The 24,736-nt window shown below is 41.2% G+C and overlaps 1 long non-coding RNA gene across 1 annotated transcript in view; it reads left to right on the top strand.

The window, feature by feature from the left end:
* Positions 1 to 24,081, top strand: part of LOC115607247 — a 158,848-nt gene extending 134,767 nt beyond the window's left edge. Inside the window, exon 5 of the long non-coding RNA XR_003991150.1 lies at positions 22,923 to 24,081. This is a non-coding gene — a long non-coding RNA (uncharacterized LOC115607247). The remainder of the gene's footprint in view (positions 1 to 22,922) is intronic.
* Positions 24,082 to 24,736: the final 655 nt, after the last annotated feature.

Here is a 24,736-nt window from a genome sequence, read left to right as displayed (position 1 = left end):
ATAGCTATGGGGCTGTGTAATGGTTTTGAGGGCTCTTGGTAAAAAAATCGAATTGCAACACAGAAAAAAATCCAGTTGAAACAAAAAGACTGATGATTTGATATCTAGAAGTCATTATGAGTCCAGCACTTGTGGTCAGAAAGATGACACAGAGAATATGGTACCTAACAGTGATTCTTATTATCCCAGATATGCCTCCTCTGTCCAAGGTAGTCTTTCAGCTTTTGATCCTCTCTATGAAAAAGGAAAAGACATGTTGTACAAAAAGTACTTAGCTGCTAAACATCTGAAGTTGGGGAAAAAAAAAATCTGTCTTGGCGTCTTAATACAAACCCAGGGAAAATTTGTACGTGTTGAGAAGGGGAAAAAGGTTTTTGCAAATGTGCTAGAGTTTTGGACTGAGTTCTGCAGCACAATATCCCAGAAGCTTAAAGGGTATCTGCCTCACTCTGGTCTACTTCTACAGCTCCTCTACAGAGGTGACACACCTCTGGAAGGTACTTGCCTGATTACCTAATGACAGTGTAAAAGAGTATAAAAGTCTTATTGAAAGCAGTACATCCACTGGAAACCTCATCTCACTTGTGTTTTATTCCTGAGAAATGTTAAGAAGAGAATTTAAAATGCACCATACTGCATCAAGTGCACTCTCTTATTTTTCCTGACATGAACTTTTTACTGGCTTACAATGGAAAAGGGTTAGAACGGAGTGCTTTAGTCAATACATACTCCATTATATTAATCGATTACATAATTAGCTTCAAAGTGCTGTTCTCCAAAGCACAGAGCTCAGGGCAGCCAGGAGGATCTCCTGCATGCTATTTTCATCTGCAGTGATGGTACACGAGGTCTTCCCCAGCCTACCTGAGCCCTCCATCCTAAACTAGACCTAATGTTATCTCTAAATATTGTAAAAGAGGTTCTGAAAGGCTTTTCTAGTTAAGCCGGCAATTTTCCGTGGAAACTTGGATATTAGAATACATAAAAGTGTTAAAGTTCAAACACATGCTGGTGTTTAAGAGTTTAACACATCATATGGCCCCTAGTTCTTTTTTAAATCAGAGTTTATGATATTTGTATATTTTCTACAACACAGTAGGTCAGGAAAGTAAATCTAGTTTATAGTAGGGTAATTATTATTAGGGTATCATTATTATTATGGCATGATTATAGTAGGGTAATTATTGAACTTTGACAGGTAAGGAGGTTTTTAGTCGACTAAGGAACACTGGGAAACCACTGAAATCCATGAACATAAAGAATTTCATACATGGTAAGAACCTCCAACACAAAAAGCCTGGAGAAAAGTTGATGAGCCAAAGAAACCAGTAAACTTTGATGAAAAAACGGATAAAAGATGTCTGGTACATCTCTTTATGAAAAAACAGAGTGGAGGAATGCCTGTTCCAGTTTTCAGCCAAGCTAGACAGAAAGGAGTGGTGTGAGTAGGAAACAATGCAGTGTCTGTGAGTATAAATTGTGCCTTAATAGTTTGTTAGTCTTTTAATGAGGATATTAATGCAGTGCATATACTTCTGAAAATTTGGGACATGTCATTTTATGCATATGTCTTTAGGTATTGAAAACCGTCACTTTCTCCTCCATGTGCAACTGTGATATTTGATGAAAAAAATTAAGATTTGGCTTTGACACATCCCAGACCCTAGCAATATTGTCTCTAAAGTGAGATGTTCCTCAACTATGTTAAGAGTACCAGAAACTTTCCTTTAAGGAAGCCAAGTTTGATCATTGAAAACAAAACCATTGAGCTTTTTAGATGAGAAAGCAGGTGGCAAAACTGCTTATTAAGACCTGTGACCTATGTGTTGTTGGAATTTTTTACTTTGTGCCTAAACCAAAAACTGGTTGAAGGGGTTTTGTTCATGTATTCACAGTAAATGTAACTTTTCACTGAATATAGAAATCGTACAAAATATTTAGCAGGAGAAGGTAGGATTTTGGAAGGGTTTTTAAAGCATTCTTGAAACTGGCTCTTAATGGATGACCACGATGGCCCTCAGGACAGTATTGTTCCTGTACTGCTGAACCTAGTATTTGTTCTCTCTCTCTATTAATCAAAGCTAGAAACCAAAGATTCCCTCAGGAAGACTCATCCATTTCACTGGCATCATAGCCATTTGGTTTGGGTTCCTGTGGTTTTCTTTCATAGCAAATACTCTACATTGCATTAAAATGCTCTGGAGCTTAGCACAGCTGAATGCGTTCTCAAAACGCTGCACTCGGAATAAAGGATACAGCATCTTTGACATTATTTTGTGTAATGGTCAGAGTGTTGCAATGTATCATGTCACTGGGAACATCCTGAGTGTTCAATGTGATGTACCTTATAATATGGTTTTAATATCACTAGCATATATGAGGAGACTGAGGAAGGGTTGCTCTGTTACTTCTGCTCCTAATTGCTATCCCTCAAATTCTGCATATGTTTGTGTGCTTTTTAATGGAATTGTAAGCTATCACTGGTATCTTTGCATCTAGTTGTGTCCCCAGCCTGAAAACCATGCAATGGATATTTAGTACAGAAGGGCCCACAGACTATCTATCTGCTCCGTCCACTCATGCTCACCATAAAATATTTCCACTCTTCCTCACTGAATTTTAGTAAGCTAGTAAAAGACCACAAGTCACATCTGCAATGTTTCACAAGATGAGACAGATCAAAAGCATCACTAAAGTCTTATATTCCTTTGGGGAGGGGAGAAAAAAAAAACAACAAACCAACAAAAAAAACCCCATTAAGTAGACCGTGCCTAATGTTACACAGAGAATCTTCTGACGGTTTTGTTTAGTATGTCTCCAAATTTATTTGTGATCTCAAGTCTAGCTTTCAGTAGATTTATTGAATACATGAAGAAGGCGCACCCAAATGGGCATCGCAGAGATTTTAACATCAGAAACACTAGTGCTCCCTACCTCAGAACCTGTTCCTACCCACAGCCCTTCTCTGGATCCTCACGTGGAGGTGCAGCATCCCTCTGCAGAAGTCAAGTCGTGCATGAAGAGAGAAACAATCTTTTTGGATCCCTGCAGGTTAAGCACGGGAGTAGTACAGTGTGATTATGACGCAAACAGACATGACCAATAAGCAATTTCCTTCATAAAACTGAGGAGACCTTCCTGACATCAGTTCTTTAGGGATAAATCCCAAACATCTATACCAAGTTACAACACGTGAATTACTATATATCTTAAGAATCAGGTGGCATGTCCTCCTTGCCCACCTATCTCTAGCAGATGCTTGTAGAGACACATCTTCCCCTAACACTTTTTTGTGTCTGTCCTAGTCCACGTGGACACACATCATTAACCCCTATGAGAGTGTATTTGGGTACATCCATCCACTCCATGAGTGTATGAACTAAGCCTCTCACCTTTTTGGTGCATGTCCCTCCTGTAAAACGCACAGCTGTGAGAACACTCCCTGTTCTGCCACTCCAGGGACCTGATCTCCCAGTCCCCTGTGGCTTATGGACAACTCCTCAGCCCTCAGTCACACTGCTAAGAACAGATTCCTCTGCTGTATAAATGATGTGTGCACAAATGATATCTTCCAGATAATTGAATGGAACAGCCAGCATAGCCTCATGGGCCACAGCCATGTCCCACTTTCTCACTCGGTCTATGAGCTCTGTCAGTACGATCTTGTGAGCTCTATCCATCAGAGATCCTCCTTGCTTCTCAGTGCAAAACCCAAGCCTTGGGTACAGGACTCAGCTTTCATCCATGTTTAGTATATGATGACTGCTACTGCTTTTAGAAGCAAATCCCACTGAAATGAGCTGAGATGCTTTGGATAGCTGTTTGGGCAGGGAAATTGCAACCAGGTAGGATTCTTCCACTTCAGCTGCTTGGTTTGCTTTACACTGTGGATGTGAAATGCAGTGGTTTGCACATGAATGCACCTGTGTCCTCTATGCTAGGGTAAGAGCTACCATCCTACTTGGGATTATCACAGCTGGTGTGAATTGAAGTGCAACCAGGAAATTAGCAGTTAAGAAAGACCGCATAGCCTCAGCTCCCCACAGACACAAATGGCTGGGCCAAAGCTGCTATCTGCTTCACGCTTCTTTTTCTTCTGACTGGAGGTATGAAGTCCCAACCTTTTTGCTGGGCAAAACCTGCTGGGTTCTCTTGGAAATCAGGGTACAACCACTGTGTGAGTCAGCTTCCAAGTATGTTTGTCAAGGCTACTGAACCTTGCTTGTGTGTCCCAAGGTGAGGATTAATCTGTTAATGTTCGTGAAAATCTATGTAAATGATCTCTATCATGCTGACAGGTCAAGTACTGCATTGCTCACTGACTGCTCCTCCTGACAATTTAAGATATATGCCAATGTCTATGCTTTCAGTGTTCACTGATGTAGTTTGACTGGCTTAACCCTCTCAGGATTTGGCCCCGCTTTTTGTAGCTATCTGATTGGGTGATACAGCACAAATATGTAAGGCTGCATCTTTTTCCCATAGCCTAGAAAACAATAACTGTATTGATTTATGCTTGTGCAGCACCATGAGCTCAAAGGAAACCTCTTGGATCTATTATAGCACATGTGCAATTCAGGTCCTGAAGGACACATGCAAAGCGGTGAGGTTGAGCGGAGCGTGGTGCTCTGCTTGGCTGTGGGCAGGAGGCAGCAACAGAAGCTGCTTCTGCGAGCCATTGGCAGGATTTGGCCCTACTGCACTGCAGTAGTTGCAGGTACTCAGAACGACCGCAAGGCTCAGCATGAGGCGCTCCAAGAACCCTACCCAAGAGAAAGGTGTGCTTGAAAAAAAAGGAGCCTTTTGCCCTGTGCTTATCACATAGATTATTATCTGTGCTATTATCAGTTTTTTGAGACCAGGGCCTGACAATGGTAGATACTGTACAAACAGTAAGAGAAGCAGTCAATTCTAGAGAATTAAATTCTAAGTGAATGCAACTTCCGTAACTATCTTTGCAAGCGCGCAGAACAACAAAGGTGGCCAAAAGGTAACCAGTTTCACTGGCTGCTTTACCACATACCTAGTCCCAGTTACCAGCATTACATGTGGATTTTTATGTTGATTTTTGGTATGAATGATTAATACATTCATTATCTTTAATGCTTTTTGCAGTGATGATCATTTGCCACTGATCTTCATGTGTCTGTTGGTGTATCTATACTTAAATACCTAAGCTAGAAAACAGTGCTGCAGCATGAGGCACACAAGATGTTACTAAACGAGAATAGGACAGCCAAAAGAAAGGAACTTTCTGTGAATCTTCATTGTCACACAGACCTCTTCTTTGAGGCTACTGGAGGTGATAACTTACTATGTGGGTCATTTTCAGGGTCTAACACAGGGATATGTGGTCAGTACATATGCTAGCAATTTGGGTGACAAAAGCATTAAAAAATATTTTTTGTTTCTGCCACTATTGCTGTCAACTTTTGCTTTCAAAGCCTAATCCAGCACCTGGTGGACTCAGCAAGAATTGTGGCCCTAATTTCTTCCATGGCTGGATCACACCACCATCTGGTTTCATCATCATCACCAGTACAAGTTGCTGTGGTAGAAAATATAAAATATAAAGTGGCTTTGCACTTTATTTCTTTAGCTGAAAATTTCTTTACATTCTTCTGCTTCAGACATTTATCTGTCACATATGTAGGGCTTCAGCAAATGTACCAGGCATATCTCTGTCAGCCACAAAAGTCTGTGAAAATGATTGACAATGAAAGGTCTGATTTCTTCTTCCTCCTCATAAAATGACTGCATATCTCCATTTAGGGTGTTTATTTACACTTGTACTAAACAACCTGTGTAAATGTACCCAGCTGGCATAGATCTAGCCAGATTAAACAACAGGCAGAGGAAAGATGATGAGGTGTGGGCTTTGGGGTACCTCTGATGGATATAGCAGGATTGTGGCTGTGATTTCAGGTAGCTGTTCCTCTTAGGGTGTGCAGGCCCTCATATTTTCCAGGAGACTTCTGCTTCCACCTGGCTATGTTGGAGCTACCTTGGGCATGGTTAGGTGTGCAGCAGTCCTATCTGCAGCAGAGATATAGCTGATGCAAGTTATAAATGACTGCAAGTTGGAACAGGAGGAGTTTATAAGCCATGTTTGGGAGGCTTTCAATACCTTGTTTACCGTGCTGTTAAAAAAAAAAAAGTGTAAAATTATAACCAAATAATGAAGACCAAACATCTGTAAATGTTCCTTTGATGAGATGCCTAGTAATATCCTAGTGTTTACAGTTTCGACAGCAAAAATCAGAGAAAAAATGCAAAATTAGCATTTACAAGAAGTCAGGAATGAGAAAACAGGAACAAGGTAACAGAGACTTGTGCTTACAGAGGGATTATGGCTCTTGAGAGAAGGCAGTGTGCCATCTATAAAGAGCAGTTCCTTTTTGCAAATCCTGCTTTCCTGGTTAGCAATTACCACCTGGCAAGTGAGGAAGAGGCAGCCTGTATAGTGCTTTGACAGGGTGGAAATCCTGTGCTTTAACGAAATGTTTGGTAGCTCTGCACAGCATCCTCCCAGCAGCACATACCTGGGGAGAGAGTGCTCATGAGCAGGAAGAAGGAGATGCAGTTTCTCAGAGCCAGCACTGTTCATGCTGACCAGCTTCCCAACTGCAGCAGGTGTCTTTGTGCTCCTGGAGGTGCCCCTGGGGACCCCAGAGGCCATAACTCCCCAGTCCCCACTCAGTGCTTTGGCCACTCCGCCATCCTTCCTGTGACAGGCAACAGCGTACAGCAAAAGTGTTATTGCAAGTGTGGTGTGGAAGAGTTCGTTCCTAACTGATTGTGAAAGGTATGGAGAGTGGCACAGGCATCATGCTGGTAGAGCATGGTGTACATGCAGTTGTCTATGAGAAAGCCATTCTGTCCTTAATTATTTGCAAATACCTGTGTGTGGTGGAATGCTGTGTAAGTCATGCACATTTTCTTCTTGGTAATGCTCACTGTAGCCCCAGGAGGAGTGCAGAGATTGTAGCTGTGACCAGAACAGATGACTTTGTAGGAGGAGGGAAGTGACACAGCCTCACTGGCAGATATTTGTGAAGGGTTTCCCAAGGGTAGCCTGCAGCAGCGCATCGCTATAGATGTGCTTTTGACATTTGTAGTCCAGGAAGCAGCAGTATTCAAAGTAAAACAGTGCCAGTGGGTTGCCATAAAAAGCCTGATTCTTGAATTATTTGTGGGGGTTTGAATGTAGCTGTGTTGTACAACCATAAGCTTTGTCTTGGTAGGGCTCCACCAGCCTACATTTGTCTTCCTTTCCCCTCTGAACACAGTGAGCTGCAGCAGTGACGCTTTGCTCCGCAAGCTACCTGCAACCACTCCTGGCCAGTGAGCAGCTCCTGCTTTGTCTTGCACCCTCCAAGCAAGCTCCAGTGAAGAAAGAACTAGAGAAAGGAAAAAGGAATTGGGAGCAACTGAAATAGAGTCATGAGCTTGGGAAGACAGACTCGGGAGTCCTCTGAATGTTTTCTTTCAGAAATAAGCCAAAAAATGTATCCCGGCCAAACCTTAGCTTCCTGAAAATTTGACAGAATTAATTTCTTCTCCATAATAAAGATTATCCTTTTGGAAAAATAACGGGAGTCTTACTAACCCATGCAGAATAGATTGTCCAGTTTTCCTATGGCGGCTGCCGTAGGTCCTAGCCTAATTATAGGCATGAAATGTAGGCAAGTGTAATTATGATGCAGGCAGATTTATGTGTCCCCAGACAGGTTTTCAAATAACAAAAGAATATAAATATTGGATGTATGGAAAGAAAATGTCCATTATTAAAATCAATCCACAAGCTTGTACCATGAAAAAGCTCTCTTCTTTAACACAGCTGTCAGCCCCACTTGGATTTTAAATTGGAGTTTGTCTAGTGTAACTCTCACTATCTATTTAAAAAGCAAAGTCAGAAGCATTAAACTTTTGTCTTGTGTTTTTAAAATACAGGAAAGCTAATTGCTGTACTAATACAGAGTTATGAGCTTTTAGGCTCTTCAGTTTTTGGCAAAGAAAGGTTACATCTTTTGATTCATGTAGTAAGTCTTTTCCCAGTATAAATTTGCCATATGCTTTCTCTTCAGGAAAAAAAAACCAACTTCATCCCTTCCTCTTCTCTGGACCATTTGATGTGGCTTTTTGGTTTGTAACTTTCATTTGAGAGCTGGCTGCATTTCAGTCACTAGTCACTGTGCAGACTTTCTGTGTGAATTATTGGAGTGTGCTTGGCATCTGGAGATCTAAGGAATTGAAAAATATGGTTCAAATGTCAGACTACAACTTGAAAGGCTTCCAGAGATTCAGAGCCAGGTCTGTGGTCTGACTGAGGCAGTGCCCATGCCAAATTCAACAGAAAAAGTCACTGGGTGACAAAATGATGTCCCCTGTTGGACATGTCTTCCAGGTTCAGCATAAAAAAAGTAGTTTAGAGAGTGACACAAATTCCCCAGCCTGTGAGGAGAACAAGGGTTGGATATGTTACCTGTGTCAGTGGTGCTTGGGGAGAAACTAAGGACTGATAAGATACGCAGAGCGGTACTTACCTTGAGTTCTTAAATTAGGCAGGCTTGTGTGAATGCAGTTAACCACCTGGGAAGTCTCTGGAGAAACATTACTTCAAACAAAGGGAAATCTTTGGAAGGTTGCTTCTCTATCAAGAGGAAATGGAGAGGAATTTAGTTTAAAGATGTTTTTCTGAGTTGTGCACATTTTATCACTTTATTTGGGTTTTTTTATGCCCCTTCTCGGAGTCTGTAGAGCCATAGATCAATTGCTAGTGTTTAGTGACCTCCTGCCCGAGAGTGTAGGGCCTGTGGGTTGGTCGTCTTCTATGGCTGGCGCTTGTACACTGCATATCTAAGATGACACTGACCCTTGCAGCCTTATGGGGATAATATTTTCAGCAGGATGAATTGTTCTTGAATGTTTTCTTCAATGTACTGTGTTACATGCTCAGACTTTTTTTTTCATCATTTTGAGCGTATGTCCTACATTTCCTCTCTGCTCTTTTTGTTGCATGGTTTTGATTGTAGCCAACAGCAAAGGTCAAAAGACATTTTACTGTTTCTATTTCTATGGTTCTGTTAGGCTGAATTAAATTGTTGGTGCTGCAAAGTCACTTGTTAAAAAGCTTATGCTGCAAGACTTGAACCAGTATAAACTGAAGCTAAGCTGCATCAGTCTAAATCAGATGGTCCAGAGAGAAAATGTAGTCCAAAGAATAGGGTACTGATGTGGAAACTGAGTAAAGAGTTTGGTTCTCTGGAGCTTCAGTGTGCAGCTTCATGAATTTAGATAAAGTTTTTCATCTTGCTCTGCTTCAGGTTTTCTGGATGGGTGGTAGAGTGACACTATTTTAAAGCAGCTTGCACAGTCAATTTTTCATTCGAATAGTCTTATTCCTTTCACATCTAACATTAATCAGTACAACTGCCTGTTTACATTACAGATAAGTTCTGAAATAATAATAGCTAGAAATGCTGTGGTATCATTGAATGGATTAATTATGTTTACCAGTGTCTGTGAATATTCACTAGAAGTTATGATTTCTCAGTCCAGAATTAAATCAGCACTAAGTTTGCCCATCAAGCCGCTTTCCATTTCTGTCTTATATAGTAAAGCAAATCCAGAATTTTTAAGTTAACCTAAATTAATATTTTGTTAGGTCTTTTAAAATCCCCCTGAAAAGGCCTTTGGAGAAGTTTGGCCCAAGTGTCTTGTCTTGATGTGGTTTTTTTTTTTTTTCAATCCCCTATATATGACTCATGCAGGATCTGCATTATTTTTTCCTAGCTATTAGAATTTCCTTAAATGTCATGAACTGGCAATACCTGAATCTCTCTGCTATGGTTAGTGTTCATTTCCCCATTTCGCTTTGTGAGGAAAGTCCTATCTCTCACCAGAGCCTGAAGAATATTGTTGTACTGCAGGGCTCATCTTCTGTGGGTTTTGGATGTTCCATGGCCACAAGCTTTCTTTTTTTTTCCCTGGTATGCTCATTTCTCCCAGTCATCTCGCCCCAGCACCCCTTGATGTTGCCTTACAGCATGAAAGGGGAAGAAATGGATAAATATCTCTCTAGAGGAGCACTTGGCTTTAAAAATACAAGTAGACCTAAATGGATGTTTTACAAATGTGAGCAAGGTATCTTAACAGTCTTACAGGGATGGAGTCACAGCTGCTAGAATAAAAACCAGGTCTGTGTGAACATGCAGAATATCTTGGGCAACGCTTCACTACAAACTCTTTGTTTTGAAAGTTAAGTTGAAAGAAACATTACCAACCTACTGTTTCTAGGCATGTTGCTATTCATGTACTTATCACACCAGTTCAGTAGGACTCAGTGGTCTCCCTGTGTGTTATAAGGACTCTGGAACTTTTCCAATGACCAATTTTGCATAATCCAGACACTATGAATATTTTATTTATTATTATCAGCCTCTTTATTGCAAGCAATATTTTTTAAGAATTATTTATATGTTTAAAAAAAAAAATAATCAGGGTTAAATTTGGCTCTCTGTTCTGGGGGCATAAATCCAGATTAGCTTTCCTTTTAACAGTAACATTACTCAAGGTTTTGTGAATGGAATTTGGCTTGCTGTCCACTGAAGAAAAATGTAGCAAAATATACACTTCTCTTCCTAAATCCTGAAGAAGGATTACCCATATGCTACTGAATAGTCTTAATATAAGAAAGCAATGAAATATTTTCAGGTTTGTGGCTATGTTCTTGGTCTTATTCATGTTTTATATGGGCATTGTTTTAAATTACTGGCACTACATTAGAGTATGTCAGGATGCATCATATAAACAGATACACATCATGTTGCCTCAAGGTCATGGTAAATTGTATGTTGTATTACATTAGCGATCAAAATATGTTCCTTATATAGTACAGTACCCACTGTACTATATAGAGAAAATAGAGATAGAACATGGGTTATTGGGCATACTATGCGGAGTTGGAAGACATATGCAAATAATCTCTCCAGATCTATAGCCACATCATTAGTATCTTTTAAAAGAGACTAGTAATAAGCTATAGGACAAAAATTTAATCCAAACGGCTTTGCTTCATTGGCGAGGTTACATCCTTTGCTGAAAAATTGAAAAGTCTGAACATCAGGAAACACATAACTGTGAGAGGGGCTGAGCACTGGAACAGGTTGCACAGGGAGGTTGTGAAGTCTCCCTCCTTGGAGATAGTGAAAAGCTGTCTGGACATGGTTTGGGCAGTTGGCTCTAGGTGACCCTGACTGAGCAAGAGGGTTGGACCAGGTGACCTCCAGAAGCCCCTTCCAACCTCAACCATTCTGTGATTCTGTGATATCCACAACTCCCATCAGCAAGCACTTGGATAGCAGTGTGACAGTGCACAGAGGTTAGAGCTGGAAATCCAGCTCTTCTCATGTTGCTTTCTTCACTTCCCCATGGCCTTGCCAGAGCATTTGGTGAGTTAATCATGATCTTTTCCCATATTCCACTCCTCTGCTGTGCCACAGAGCTCTACCTTGAGCCCTGAAGAGATGTGTCACCTCACTTTCATGTTTTCCTAAATGTTACTCCATGCACAACCAGCTTGTTTCCCCAGGAGCGTGGGACCTGCATAGTTGATCTGCCACTTCTCCCGATGCCGTGCTTGCTCTAAGCACAAGCCAGAGGGGCAGCTGCTCTCATGGATCAAGAGCCTGGCTCTCCTGGCGGTGCCAGGTTTGCGTAAGTTGACCTTCAGCAGCTCGCTTCAACCTTCTGTTCTTCCCTGCTCCCCTTCCCATACTTCGTACTGTTGTAATTTTGTAAGCTGCTTGGTCTAGGTGTCGTTCTCACTATCTGTGTCTGGTTTCTAGCCCAGATGTCAGCAGGGGTTGCCGCATGCTGCTGCAATATAAATGACTAATGATGATGATAAAAGGTGTGGGAGTTGGTTGCCTGGAGTGTTATCCTACTTTGATAACTTTGTTTTAGAAACTAGCTTCTTCCTCAAATTATCTGTTATTTTATCTTATTAGGTCTAATATTCTAAAAGTGGCAAGGGCTTTTTGGCTGCCTTTTTTGGAGTGTTCATCCTAGGACTTTGAAAGAGGCTTTGAAATTGTCAGAGTTTGGATGGTGTTGCTGTGATAGTGCCAGTAGCCTTCAGCATGAGTTGCAGGTTATTGGCACTTTTAAAGAGTCAGCTGCAACTGTGTCCTAAAAGAGGCATTTGATAAGGAAGTGTTCTATTTTTAAATTTGGGCTGAAATAGGTAATAATTACATACAAAACAGTATGTGAAAAGAACATTATCAAGGTTGCACAGCTCAGCACTTGAAGCTAAGAAATGCTCTAAGTAAAATTGTCTCCTACTCCGTTAATTTGCCACCTTGCACAGGTGCATCAGTCGCAGACTATTTTTGCCCAGGATTTGAGTCTAGCTTGGTGCACATAATAGATGACACAGTTTGTGAGTTCAGTACTTGATTTTCTTTTCAGTGTTCAATGAATAGCTCAGAGTCTGCTTGCGAAAGCAAAATTATTTCCCGCTGGGACATTCCAGGCTGTTCCACTGTGCAGGTCCTTGTCACGTGCAAACACTGACTAATTTCCCTTTACAGAACTTTAATAGCAATTCTGGGTATCATTGCTGCCTAGTACATCTGGTAACCTAAGACAAAAAAGAGTAAGATTACAAGTATCCATAATTGTGGGTGCCTGATCTAATTTTTTAGAGGACCAGGCAGCACATACTCCAGCTCCCATTGGCTTCCACTACAATGGCCAGTACTCACCACTTTCAAATGTTTAAGCCTCCATGTTTAAGGCTTCCAGAAATACAGAACAGGGTAACAGCTTTGAAAAGTGTGGTGTAATGTGTTGTCCTGTTCCTTGGGGCAACATCTCCTGCAGACAAAAGACTGCTGCTCCTTTTTCCAGACTCTCCTGCCACCTTTTAAATGCTGAAAAAAAAAAAAAGTATATATATAAAAAATTAAGCATCCTACAAGCAAAAAGTTTTTTCTCTCCTCTTCGATGGCAATGCATTGTGCTCTGACTGAAGCTGGAATCTGGTGGACAGAATAGTGCTTAGTCCACCTGATAACACATGAACAGAAGGAGGCTGAATTCATCACAGATCACCTTTAATTGTGGTATTTTTGGTTGGTCTTTCAAATTAATTACAAAAAAACCCCCAAACAAACAAACAAAGGATTTATTTTTTAAAAGCAAACTGAAAACCTTTCGGTATTCAAATTTTCATCTTGACAACTATCTATGTAATTTCAACCTAGTGCTACAAAGATGCTTTGAGCTAAGAGAGTAATTAAACAGGAAAAAAATTACAAGAGGCAATTATTTTTACAAAACTGATCATTTAAAAAAATTGTATTTCCAGATGTACAAGACCTTCTTCAGCACTTATAACAAGCTATCTCAGCTGCAATAAAATTGAGAATGCATTCCTTGCTACAAAAGTGCAGATAGTCCAGTATTTCACAGAAAAGGTTGCCAGGTTTCCAAGCATCATTCCTATAAACAGCAAAACGGGGTGATCCCCTCGGCCCCCCCCCACCGCCCCGAAAATATGTTCCCTGAGACAAATGGCTGGCATTTGTATCATTTCAGACTAAATAGTTATGATTTTAAAAAGTTCCAAAAAAAACTAGAACACAACTTTCCAAAATCAGAAAGTGCCAGTTGGCTAGAATGATTTGCAGTTTTGCAGTGTCCATTAATGTAACTGTAATTAATATTTAATTTTGGAATAAAGATACAGTTATAACTAAAAGTGGAGATCTTAGACTTTCTAGATTGTTGTACCCTCAAACTAACAGCTCTGTTCTAGAGAAGTTCTGGTGTTATATGCCTCAGACTTCTGGATGCTCTTCTAATAGATGTGTGTTTTGTATGGAGAGGTTACATCTGAGGTGAAGGTAGTTTCATCCATTACTGGCCAAATTATCTTCTGGTCTTGGCTGAATTTAGAATTGTTATATAGCAACAAATTAATGCAGATTTGTGTCACTTTTCCATCTCTTAATATTTCTTAAATGTCTTCTGAAGCAGCTCAGTTTCCATTCCAACATGCAGTGGTGAGGGCAGATCTTCAAATTGCTTATGACAGAGGTTATGTGCCTTCTGGCAGATAAAGGAGACCTGTCTTTCTCTGAGAATTGGGTATTGTATTTTTTTACCTTTTACAGGGCTTCAATGTATTTTTGCTCCTAAAGGAGAACGCTGGAGATGCCCTTGAAATAGAAAATGAGGTGCTGAGAGCTGAAATGATGGAAAGAGATACTTTCTCATCTCATTCTCTCACATAGCTGTTTCAGCTAATGCTATATTTATCCGGACAAAAATGCAACTTTTAGGGCTTTTCACAGTTGGGGGATTATTATTATTTAATCTGAATATGCCAGAATCCAGGTCATTGTAAAGGTTCTTGGTGATTCTGCTTTTTTAAGCTCAGGAAAGATAAGGTAGAATTGAAAGAATGTAAATCCCAGTGCACGGGCTCCACCTTAACACCAGAAGCCCAGAAAAGTTTTGTCTTTTGTTGCTTCAAAACCCCCTCATATAACTGGAAAAGGCAGGGAGAAAGGCAAGAAAAATAACCAAAAGCATGGAGTGGCTTCTGTACAAGGAGACAACTATTCAGACCTCGATTTTTCAGTCTTGAAAAAAGATGCCTACAGGGATATGGTAAGAGACTTATAGCATTCTAGGTGGCCTGCAGAATAAAAGCCAATTGCTCACTGTTTCCTAGATTACATAAATGAGGATTGAAGTAACAGGTTCAAATAACTAGGTGTCTTTTCAGATGTCTCTTAATTATCTTTTGAGCTCGTTACTAGAAGACTCTATAGAAAAAAACAAAACATGAATTCAAGCAGCAATTAGACAAATGTAGAGAAAACAAATCTATGAAAGGGTATTGAACCCAAAGATGCCTCCTCTGGTGGAGAGTGTCCTTGAGCTGCAGATTTCTGGACCCTAGTTATGTATAGTGGGGTAAGCAGTGCTGCAGTCATGCTCTTCACCTTTGGCTCGAGCTAACAGTAAGGGGGCACCTGGTCAGCTAGGCTGTGATCTGGCTCCATTTAGCTACTTCTATGCCCACTAACATGTTTGGCCTATACTGGACATATTATAAGGAAGTTCTGGGAAACCTTCTCTGTGGCTAGATCTTTCTGTCCCTTCCCACTGATGGGAAAAGAGCCAGCAGTGAGACACAAAAGACCTCTTCAGGCTGATGTTTGGTTTCCCTTCATCTCCACTGCAGCTGCTGCTTCTGGGGCAGGAGCCCCTCAGGCTCTACAGGACAGGGCTCAGCAGACACTATATGAAGAGGCAGCGTGAGAAATCTGTTCCCCATCATTGTGCCCACAATATGAAAATCTCATCTTTCAGCACTAAGCGTTTGTTGCAGCAGGAGCAGTAAATTGTCTGAAAATGGAGCACACACAGTATTTTTTTAGAACCAGTGTATTTGCACAAATTGCAGAGGGATTCATGCGAACAAAGTAAACGTAGACCCTGTCATTCTTCCTCTCCTCTTGCTGATAGAAGATATCAGGGACTAACCTCAGGAAGAGTGGGAGGGTGAAAATGCTATTTTAACTCAAAAAGTCTGAAAAGAAATACAGAATAAAAAGAGGAAAATGGCAAGTGTGTGCTGCAGTACCAGCTGAGAGTCAAACAGTTTTGCTTCTGAGCATTAGCACCAAGCAACCAAGCACAGTGCTGTGTATGAGGAAGATGGATTGTGAACACAAAACAGGCCTGTCTAGCCCAACCAGAATTATACTGAAATTTCACCACTGTTTGGGCCCAGCTAGAAAATTAATCATATCTGAATTTGTGAAATTTGGATTTCTAATGGTAGATGCTTCCAGCTGTGTTTTAAATAGACTGGTCATTTTAATCCATAGCAATTAATTCTTCATAGTGCATCTCGTATCAAGGGGAGAAGGGTATGGGTTAAATATGACTTATGTTTCAGTCAGGCTTGTTTCTATCACAAACTAAGACTCATTAAGCTTTACGAACCCTGATGTATGGGAGACTGTGTAGGTGGAGGATCCAAAGACTGTTAATGAATCTGTGGATAGCACTGCTTGCACGGTTGCAGCCAAGAGAGAGTCTGTAGTAACAGCCTGGATTTAAGGATCATCATCTTTCTACATGTCAGCTTTGTTTCTAAGATAAGAATATTTACATTCAAAATATTTGGTCTCTTTATAATAGACCTTGGGTATCCTGAGCATTTCAGGGTTGTGCATGGTCCCAGACACATAAATAACGAGAAGGAAGGCAAAAGTGTAAAACTGGCTGCAAATTCTTTGCCTCCTCTGAGTTCTGAGCTGCCTGGGGGACAAAAACTGCTGCCAGAACAAAATGGATCAGACCCATGGTGGGGAGCAGGATAAGCCTTGTAATGCATTACTTATTTGAATTCTGCCCTCTCAGAATAACCTCTTTGTTGCTGAGTGCTTTCCTTTATTCTAGAGGAGGTCTCACATTGCTGAGACCTTTGGAAATATCCTGGCTGTAGCGCTATAAATAGCATGTATTTCCCACTGACTAAAACCTGCCAGCAGCAGCCTGATATGGGTTTATACTCCTGCTTGAGGACTACATAAGTGCTTGTGTCCTCTCTCCGCTGAGACATCTCTTTGCTTTAGGCACTGGTGTCTCTGCTTGCTGCTGGGGTGTGTTACTGAATCTGGCTCACATTCCTGATCCTTCTGGTCTGGGCACCTTTCCTTGTCTCCCCCGTCCCTGCTGTTACGGCAGATATTTCTTTTCTCAGGTATTCTGATTTCTACCAGATATTAGTTTCTTCTTATTCTATTTGAATTTATCTGCTATTCATAGATACTGCACACTGCCTGTGCAAGCTCCTGTGTCTGAATGAGCTTTTAGTGAAGCTTCTTATGGCCTCAGAGCTTCTCTTGGCCTTATCTTGCATTTACATGGTGCCTTTCAGTTCCCTGAAATCCAACTCTAAAAATAAACACAAATGTGTGTCCCTGCACCCACCAGTGCTTCTCTGAGCAGGATCTTGACTGATAGCTGGCAACATAGTTTGTTAGTGGAGTTTAGAAGAGGATTTATCCAATCAAAACAGCACAAGGATCAGGAGTGGATACAAAATCATCACAGAAGTAAGAATATGGCAATGTAGTCATTAGAAAAAGGACTGCTAAGTCTCACTTCACCCCACAGAACATTAGCAGCAGTGCAGTATCCACTTAACTGCCCTGCTCAGCATCTTGCCTTGGGGGCTGGCCAGGACTTGAGCTGAGCACCCAACTTTCCCAGGTCTGCCCTTGGCGGAAAATGAGGCTAAAAGAACTTGTTTAGGAGTAAAGGAGCAAAACTCCACTTGGCTGTGATGTTCAAGGGGGGTTAAATCCTCAAGGACCCTCTCTTCCCTGCTTGGTAATTCCAGCACTTCTTTGTGAGATGAAGGAAGGTGTCAGCTCCAGCAGCGTCTCAACTCACACTCAGCTTTGTATGATTTCTGTGCCCTCTTCAGTTTGATAATCAAAACAAGTTTCTGCTGTGTGTTTCTTATCCCCAGAGGGTGGAACTATCCTCAGAAAATTAAAGCTCTCTTATCTCTTAATGTGTCATCACAACTAATAGCCTGGGGACTGTAAACAAGTTTAAATATCAAAACAATTTGGCTGCTGATTGTCTGTGATTATGGATTAAGAATACAAAATTTGTGCTCACTGATATTCAAGCTAGATTTAATACAGGGAGCCAGATCCTCAACTGGTGTAAGCAGGGGTGGCTCAGCTGAACCTGGGGAAGGGACGCTGCTTTGTATCAGCTGAGCATCGGACCCTGGGAGCCTTTCCGAAGTTTTTGTTCTTGTTTTTTGAAGTGCCAGAACGGGGGGATCAGGAGGAGCGTGGAGGGTCCCCGACAAAGCCTGGACCATGCTCCCCTCCTCTGATTTCCCTGGAGCCCTGCTTCTGCTGCCAGCACCCTCCACTCATGATGTCTTTGGGGAGCTCATAAATAATGACTTAGAAGAGAAATTATTGAAGATTACAAAACTTTTTCAAGAGCAAGTCAAGGTGCCAGCATATTCAAAAGCTGACAGATATATCAGGGCAGGCACTTCATGAGGGATGTGCTTTGTATCTTTGATGTGATAAACATACTGCAGTAAATTCACAAATGTGCACTTTTGCTGCTACCTTTTCCAAAGCTCTGCCACTAAGCCATCACCTTTAGATCAGTCACTGCTCATGCTGAGAGCAGAGAGATGAATGGGATTATCTCCTTTTGTTAGAATGTTTAGTCTAGTTCACTGGGCTGTTTGCAACGACAGGTGCAGCAGTTCCCACAGATCTGGGGACATGGTAGTGGGTGTATTTTATAGCACCGTTGGATTTGAAATTTTTCATGTTAGCATCTCCCTCTTTTGGAAGTATTTGTGGGGCCTCACTTTTGTTATGTATCATTTCCTGTTATGGACGTAGGCTGGGCAGTTCTTTGAAGAATTCCACAGGTGAGAAACTGAGGCAGAGAGACTAAGTGGATTTCGCATAGATATATAAGAAGTCAGTAGTAGTGCAAGGAGGTGAATAGTGCAAGGAGTGTCCTAAGCACTGAAATGACCTTTCCACCCCTGTGCAATGCAGAACATATGGAATACATATCTTTTCATGGATAGCTTCTGGAATACATATCTTTTCAAAAGGCTCTGTCGTGGTTTAAGCCCAGCTGGTAACTTAGAACCACACAGCCACCTGCTCATCTCCCCCTCCCCTCTCCCTGCTCCAGCGGGATGGGGAGGAGAATCGAAAGAATGTAAACCCCATGGGTTGAGAGAATATTGAGTCCAGTAACGAAAGTATAATTTAAAGCTACTAGTACTACTACTACTAATAATAATGATGATAAGGGAAATAACAAGGGGAGACAATATAAAACTGAAAGGAGAAAGGGAAAAAAACAATAAACATAAGTGATGCACAATACAATTGCCCACCACTTGCTGCTCAATGCCCAGCCTGACACGAGCAGCGATCTGGGCCTTCCAGGTGACTCCCCCCAGTTTACATACTGGGCATGATGTGCTGTGGTATGGAATACCCCTTTGGCTAGTTTGGGTCAGGTGTCCTGTGTCTGCTCCCTCATGGCTTCTTGTGCCTCTCCTCACTCACTGGCAGAGCTTGGGACTGAAAAGTCCTTGATCAGGGTAAGTGCTACTGAGCAACAACTAAAACACTGGTATGTTATCAGCATTGTTCTCAGGCTAGAGCCAAAACACAGCACTGCACCAGCTACTGGGAAGGAGAAAAAAAATCCTGTTACAGCTGAGACCAGGACAGGCTCTGAGGCTGATGTTAGGTTAATGATGAGTCTTGCAAAATGAAGTAGGAAACATTAATTTTGATGTGGCAGGAAAGTGCTTTCCTGATGAAGTAGTAATTAAGTAAGAAGTATAGTTATTAAAGAATTGGTAAATCTAGTGCTCTCTATCCCTTCTATCTCAGCAGTTCTGGATAAGGAAAAGGAGTGTTTCTGACAAGCATGAAGTTTGATCAGAAAAATATAAAAGGAGCAATGTGTCATAAGAATCTTAAATACATGAAACAATGTCAAATAAGTGAAATCAATTTCCAGAAGAGAATAATAAAGGCTGAGAAAAGGTATCAAGAAAGCCAGAAAGCTTTTCTGTTTTCTTAATTATATTATATTAAATTATATTAAATTATATTAAAACTGACAGCAATTATATTAAAACTGACAGCAAATACTTTCACAGTTACAAAAAAACACCCACAGACCCCAGCCAGCCAAAATACTGCTGTGAGCCCGAGATCTCTGAAGGTTAAAGGCTTGAGTCTGCCATTAGGAGACTGCTCCTCTTCTCCCAAGGTCAGTCCTTAAATGTAGAGAAGTAATTTTAATTCTGGTCTCCTCACAGTTCAAAGTCAACGCTTACCTCGATTTCAACAGTGCTATATTTGGCAAAGTACTAATATAATTGTATTGGTCCCAGTCTTGTCCTGTTTGAATGTTAAATGCCTCTTAATACCAAGCCGATTGTGCTAGCTCTCTATCAGAGTTTAGGTGATGTATAAAATAGCAAGCAGTGTGGACCCACAGGAGAAATCTCTTCAGGAAAACAAATGGCGCCAGCGTCCACACCACACGTGTGTTAGGGGTTTTACTTCAGACCAGCTTTTGTCTGAACCCCTGCTGCCATGGACTGAAATTTCTTTTTATTGTTTTTAGAGCACATGAAGCACTCCTGGGACACACCTTCTGTGTAGTTTCATCCAAAAAGGATGCAGTTCATGCAGTCGCAGGCTGGATCATAGCATGAGCTAAATACAGCACACAGGCATGACTGGAGCAAGAGAGATGACCTCCGACAAATCACACTGTGCATCAACCCATGTATAGACCCTCAAATGTTATTGCCTCCTTGTTGTTCCTTCGTGTTCATCATGTCCCACTCACCAGCTTCTCCACGCATATTTCACTGAATCCTACTAAGGACTTTTTCCCTCATTTAAGGGCCCTTAGTGGAACAGAAAATATCTGGCAGTCAAAGTCATGTTGGTGGTGGTTGGTTTTAAAACTGCTCGGCATCTCCTTGTTAATATTAAAAGGGGAGAAAAGTGATTGTACAACCTCAGATCAGAGATCGTGCAACCCAGGGACTGGTTTGTTTGGGTTTTTTTCCAAATGAACAGTGAAATGCAAACATTTGGACAGAGGGAAAGCCTCTCAGTTACTGAAGGGGAAAGGAACACGATATCCAAATGACTCACGGCTTTGTGGGCGAAGTAACTGCTGCGAGTCATAGCCTGGGATGTGGGTTTGTGGTCTGATGCCACACAGAGTGAGTGTGCTTGGGTTGCGAGGTTAATGTAATGGCTGTGGTAGGAATGCTCCTGTGACTTCCCAATTTGCTTAAGATACCATTGACTGCATGGTGGCAATTACTAAGGGAGGCCACCCACCAGATGCAAGCAAGCCCTCCTCTGGATATCAGCTGGGGACAAATATGACAAAGCCCTTCTGCTGCTGGAAGAAGTAGGTCCTGCAGGAGGAGTTGCAGATGGCTGTGGCCGGAGGAGCTGTGGGGATGAGGGCATTTCTGAGGGTTGGAAATGAACCTGGAAGGGAGCCAGTGTCCCTGGGAGGTACCCGATGCCTCTGAGGCTTTGCTCTCCTGGGGCAGATTACCTGAAGACCTGCTGAATGAGCATGCTCTGATGTCTGTTGCAGTCCCCATCTGCCTGGTGCCCCCTGCTCCCGCTGACTGCATCTGCTGTGCGTACCCTCAGGTTACCTACATTTTTGCTTTCCTCTGAATCACTTGGTGACGCTAAAGCAAAACACGTAAATGCTAATGCAAGTGTAAGTATGAAGGCCAGTGGCGCCTCTGCAGACTCCCACGTCTGCCTTACCACTAATCACTTGTACCTGCTGGGATTCAACTACGACACCCATTCTAGGAAGTTGCCAGCAGCTATTTGCTGTCCTATATATGAACAACTTGCAGATGTGACAAAATACAGGTTGTTTTGTCTCGATTCTCTGTTTTTCCTCTCAGTGTGTCTGTTGCAGGATTTCCTCACCTTTCCCAGTCCTTCCATCTTTTCTGCTAAGTGGAGCTGCAGGTCAGGGCTACCCTCTGGTAATACCTGCTGGGAGGGACATGTGCCCACACAGGTGGAGGCCTGTTCTCAGGGAGCCCTCACCACCCTGCACATTCATGCCACATGGCATCTAGTGGTTTTGCTCCATGGGTTAGTAGAGGGAGGAGTGAGAAAAGAGCCTGTGCCCCCTTTCTCTTCCAACCAGACCCCTCCCACAGGCACAAGCTGTTGCAGAGCATTTTTTGCTATGTCCTACCACTGCTTCCAGCAGAAAAATCATGGGATATGGTTCACAGCTTGGGAGACAACAGCAGGGCATTGCCTGAACCCAGCTGTTGGTGGATCAGTTGACTTTAGGAAACCAGCCAAACTTTTTCAGTTTTCTAGGGCGCTCTGGTTTGCCCATGAAGTTAGAATTTGCAGCATTAGATAAGCACAGATAAATAGAATGTATCCATTTCCAATATGAACAATCAAGTGTTTACCCAGGTCTCAGCGCCTTGCTGGAAGACCGAAGGAACTTCTTTATTTGTGGATCCAGCAGTACCAGGAGTCGGGGCTGGTCTCACATTTGAAGAATCTTTCTTTTTTTAAGCAATTCAGAGGCTGGGGCTGTTGCTTGGGAAATGAGTGTATTCTCCCTGCAGGCAGATCGATACATTTCAGCTCACTGCACTGCAAGTAACTTTTCATCGTACATTAAGAATGAGGAAAATAAAAGCCAAGATGGATGTTATTTTCGTTTTGCTTTTATTTTGAATTATTTATTAGGAGGTTTCTGCTGTCTTCTTTCTCATCGGGAGAAAAAATACTGTTGTCTTTGGTGATTTTTCCTATTAAAAAGAAATGAGCTCTTCCTGGTTTTATTTCCCTCACCTACTTGCTCCTTGGTACTGAAGTGTAAATCTAGGGTCTCCGCAACTTGGCAAGATGGTCTTCCTGAGTGCAATCTGACTGCAATCTGAGTGCAGGCAAAGTCCCCACTGACAGTGATGGAGTCACACCTCATTGGTACATTTCTAACCAGTTTTATAACAATATTGCACATGAGTTATATGTGTAACAAATGATCACTGGCACATAAGCAGAGTGTTATGGAAGGTTATAAGTAGTCTACAAGCTATCTTAACTACCATTTTAATTAAGCATTTACTGAATACCTAGTAAATTATTAATCCTTTTAAAGTGACTTCTTAATATAATGCATTATGGGGCAAAAACTCTGCAATTGCCTCCACTATTAATATGAGTTTGGAAACTCAAACTAACAATCCATTTTGATGTTTTCATTCCCACATCTAGGTTATCCTGAAGGGGAGGATAAAGAAACTGGCCACCAAGATGGTAATCACTAGTGGAAATGAAGAAGATAAAGGCAGTCAAGAAAAGGAAAGCAAAGAAGAAACCATCTTGGCAATGCTTGGAATTATTGGGACAATTCTGAACCTCATTGTGATCATTTTTGTGTATATTTACACAACGCTGTAAACTAGAAGGCATGCAAATAGACCAGATAAAACGGCCATTAAGACTGACAACAAACATTGCTGACTATTGACAAGTTGTTTAATCAGAATTGACTCTGTATTATATTAACACATCGTATAAGCGCTGCCTGCAGGCAGCGAAGGCTGAAGCACAATTAATTTAACAAGACTTTTCCACACAGTAACAAGCTCAACTCTTCTGTCTTGCCCTCTTCCTTTTGGTTTGGTTTTCAGTTTGGAGGAAAATGACTGCAATTATGTAAGTTGTAGCTTTGAGGAAATCCACCAGGGATATGTTGTTTTAACACGATAAAAAAAAAAAACAATAAAGAGAGAAACTATACACTATATACAATTAGAAATGTATACCGTATACCCACAGAGATTGAACTCAAAGGTAGCTTCATAGCACAGATCACGTGTCTGTTATGTCAAATGACTTTTTTCTCTTGGTTTTTGCTTTTACTTACATTGACTCTGAAAGCTTTTTATTTAGAATGAACATATGGTGCAATCATGAAAAAACCAATTCCATTGAGCAAGGTCTGCCTAAACCTGATAAAATGTTGGGAGAAATACATTGTATGGTTATTTTTCCTTTCTTATTTGCCTAACATCTGTGTCTGTTCATATCAATGTTTATAAATATCTATTTTTAATAAATGTGCTATATTTTTAGCATGAACCAAATATTTGGAGACACTTGTATTCATGCAGCTAAGTTTTGGTTGAAGTGCCCTTTTTGACAATGGATGTTATTTTTCTCAGCAATTATACAGCAGTCTTGTTTGCAGCCCTCTCACTGTGGTTTGAAGCAAGCTCACATCATGCTCATATGCATGACTTGAAGTTGGAATGTCAGCTGAAAAGCATTGCTGCTTAATACGGGAAATAGCAAAACATTGTAAGGTGACCTTTGGTGACTGGTTGCAGAAAGAAGGCTTTATTTATAGTCAAAAAAAAAAAAAAAAAGGCAAATTAAAGGAATATTGAAGCATATATAAAAAAAAAAAAATCTACAAAATTCACAGAATTTATGGCTTTCAAAATCTGGTCACACTCTCTAAGTGCTTTTATTGAGGGAAGTGAAGAAGAGGTTTATGCAGTTGAAAAGAGAAATTTAGAGAGCCTGTAGTGAGGGGCTTAAGTGAAATCCAGACTGTAAATACAGAGTATATTTTAAATGTGAAGATCTTTTATGCTTCTCTGACATGTGCTTTATCTGAGGTCGATACAATGAAATTCTCTGACTTGTGTTTTTTACAGGAATGTACAATGATGATCGCCATTTTTCTTCAGAATTCAGTACCTATAAATATATGAAGCATTAAAAATATGAGACCTCAATTCTGCCTCAAGCTGCCTAAGTACATTGCCCATTAACTCTGACATATCATCTTAAAAAATAGGTCAATTAATTGTTTACTGACTTCTGGTTTGTTTACTTCTGGTTTGGATTGCATCCTCATATGCACAAGGGGGATTGCTATTGAAGTCAGTGGGAGCGGTAAAAAGTTTGATACGAGAGTGTAATTGATTTTAGTGATCAGTCCTATCCTTCTGGAATCAGTAAGGAGTTTTTTGGTGGTTTTCAGGGACTAGGACTGGTCTCAAAAGCACAGAATTTCA

The sequence above is a fragment of the Strigops habroptila genome, chromosome 4 (assembly GCF_004027225.2).
Source record: "Strigops habroptila isolate Jane chromosome 4, bStrHab1.2.pri, whole genome shotgun sequence".
Lineage (NCBI taxonomy): Eukaryota > Metazoa > Chordata > Aves > Psittaciformes > Psittacidae > Strigops > Strigops habroptila.
The sequence above is the reverse complement of the archived record's forward strand: the minus strand, read 5'-3'. Positions and strand labels throughout refer to the sequence as shown.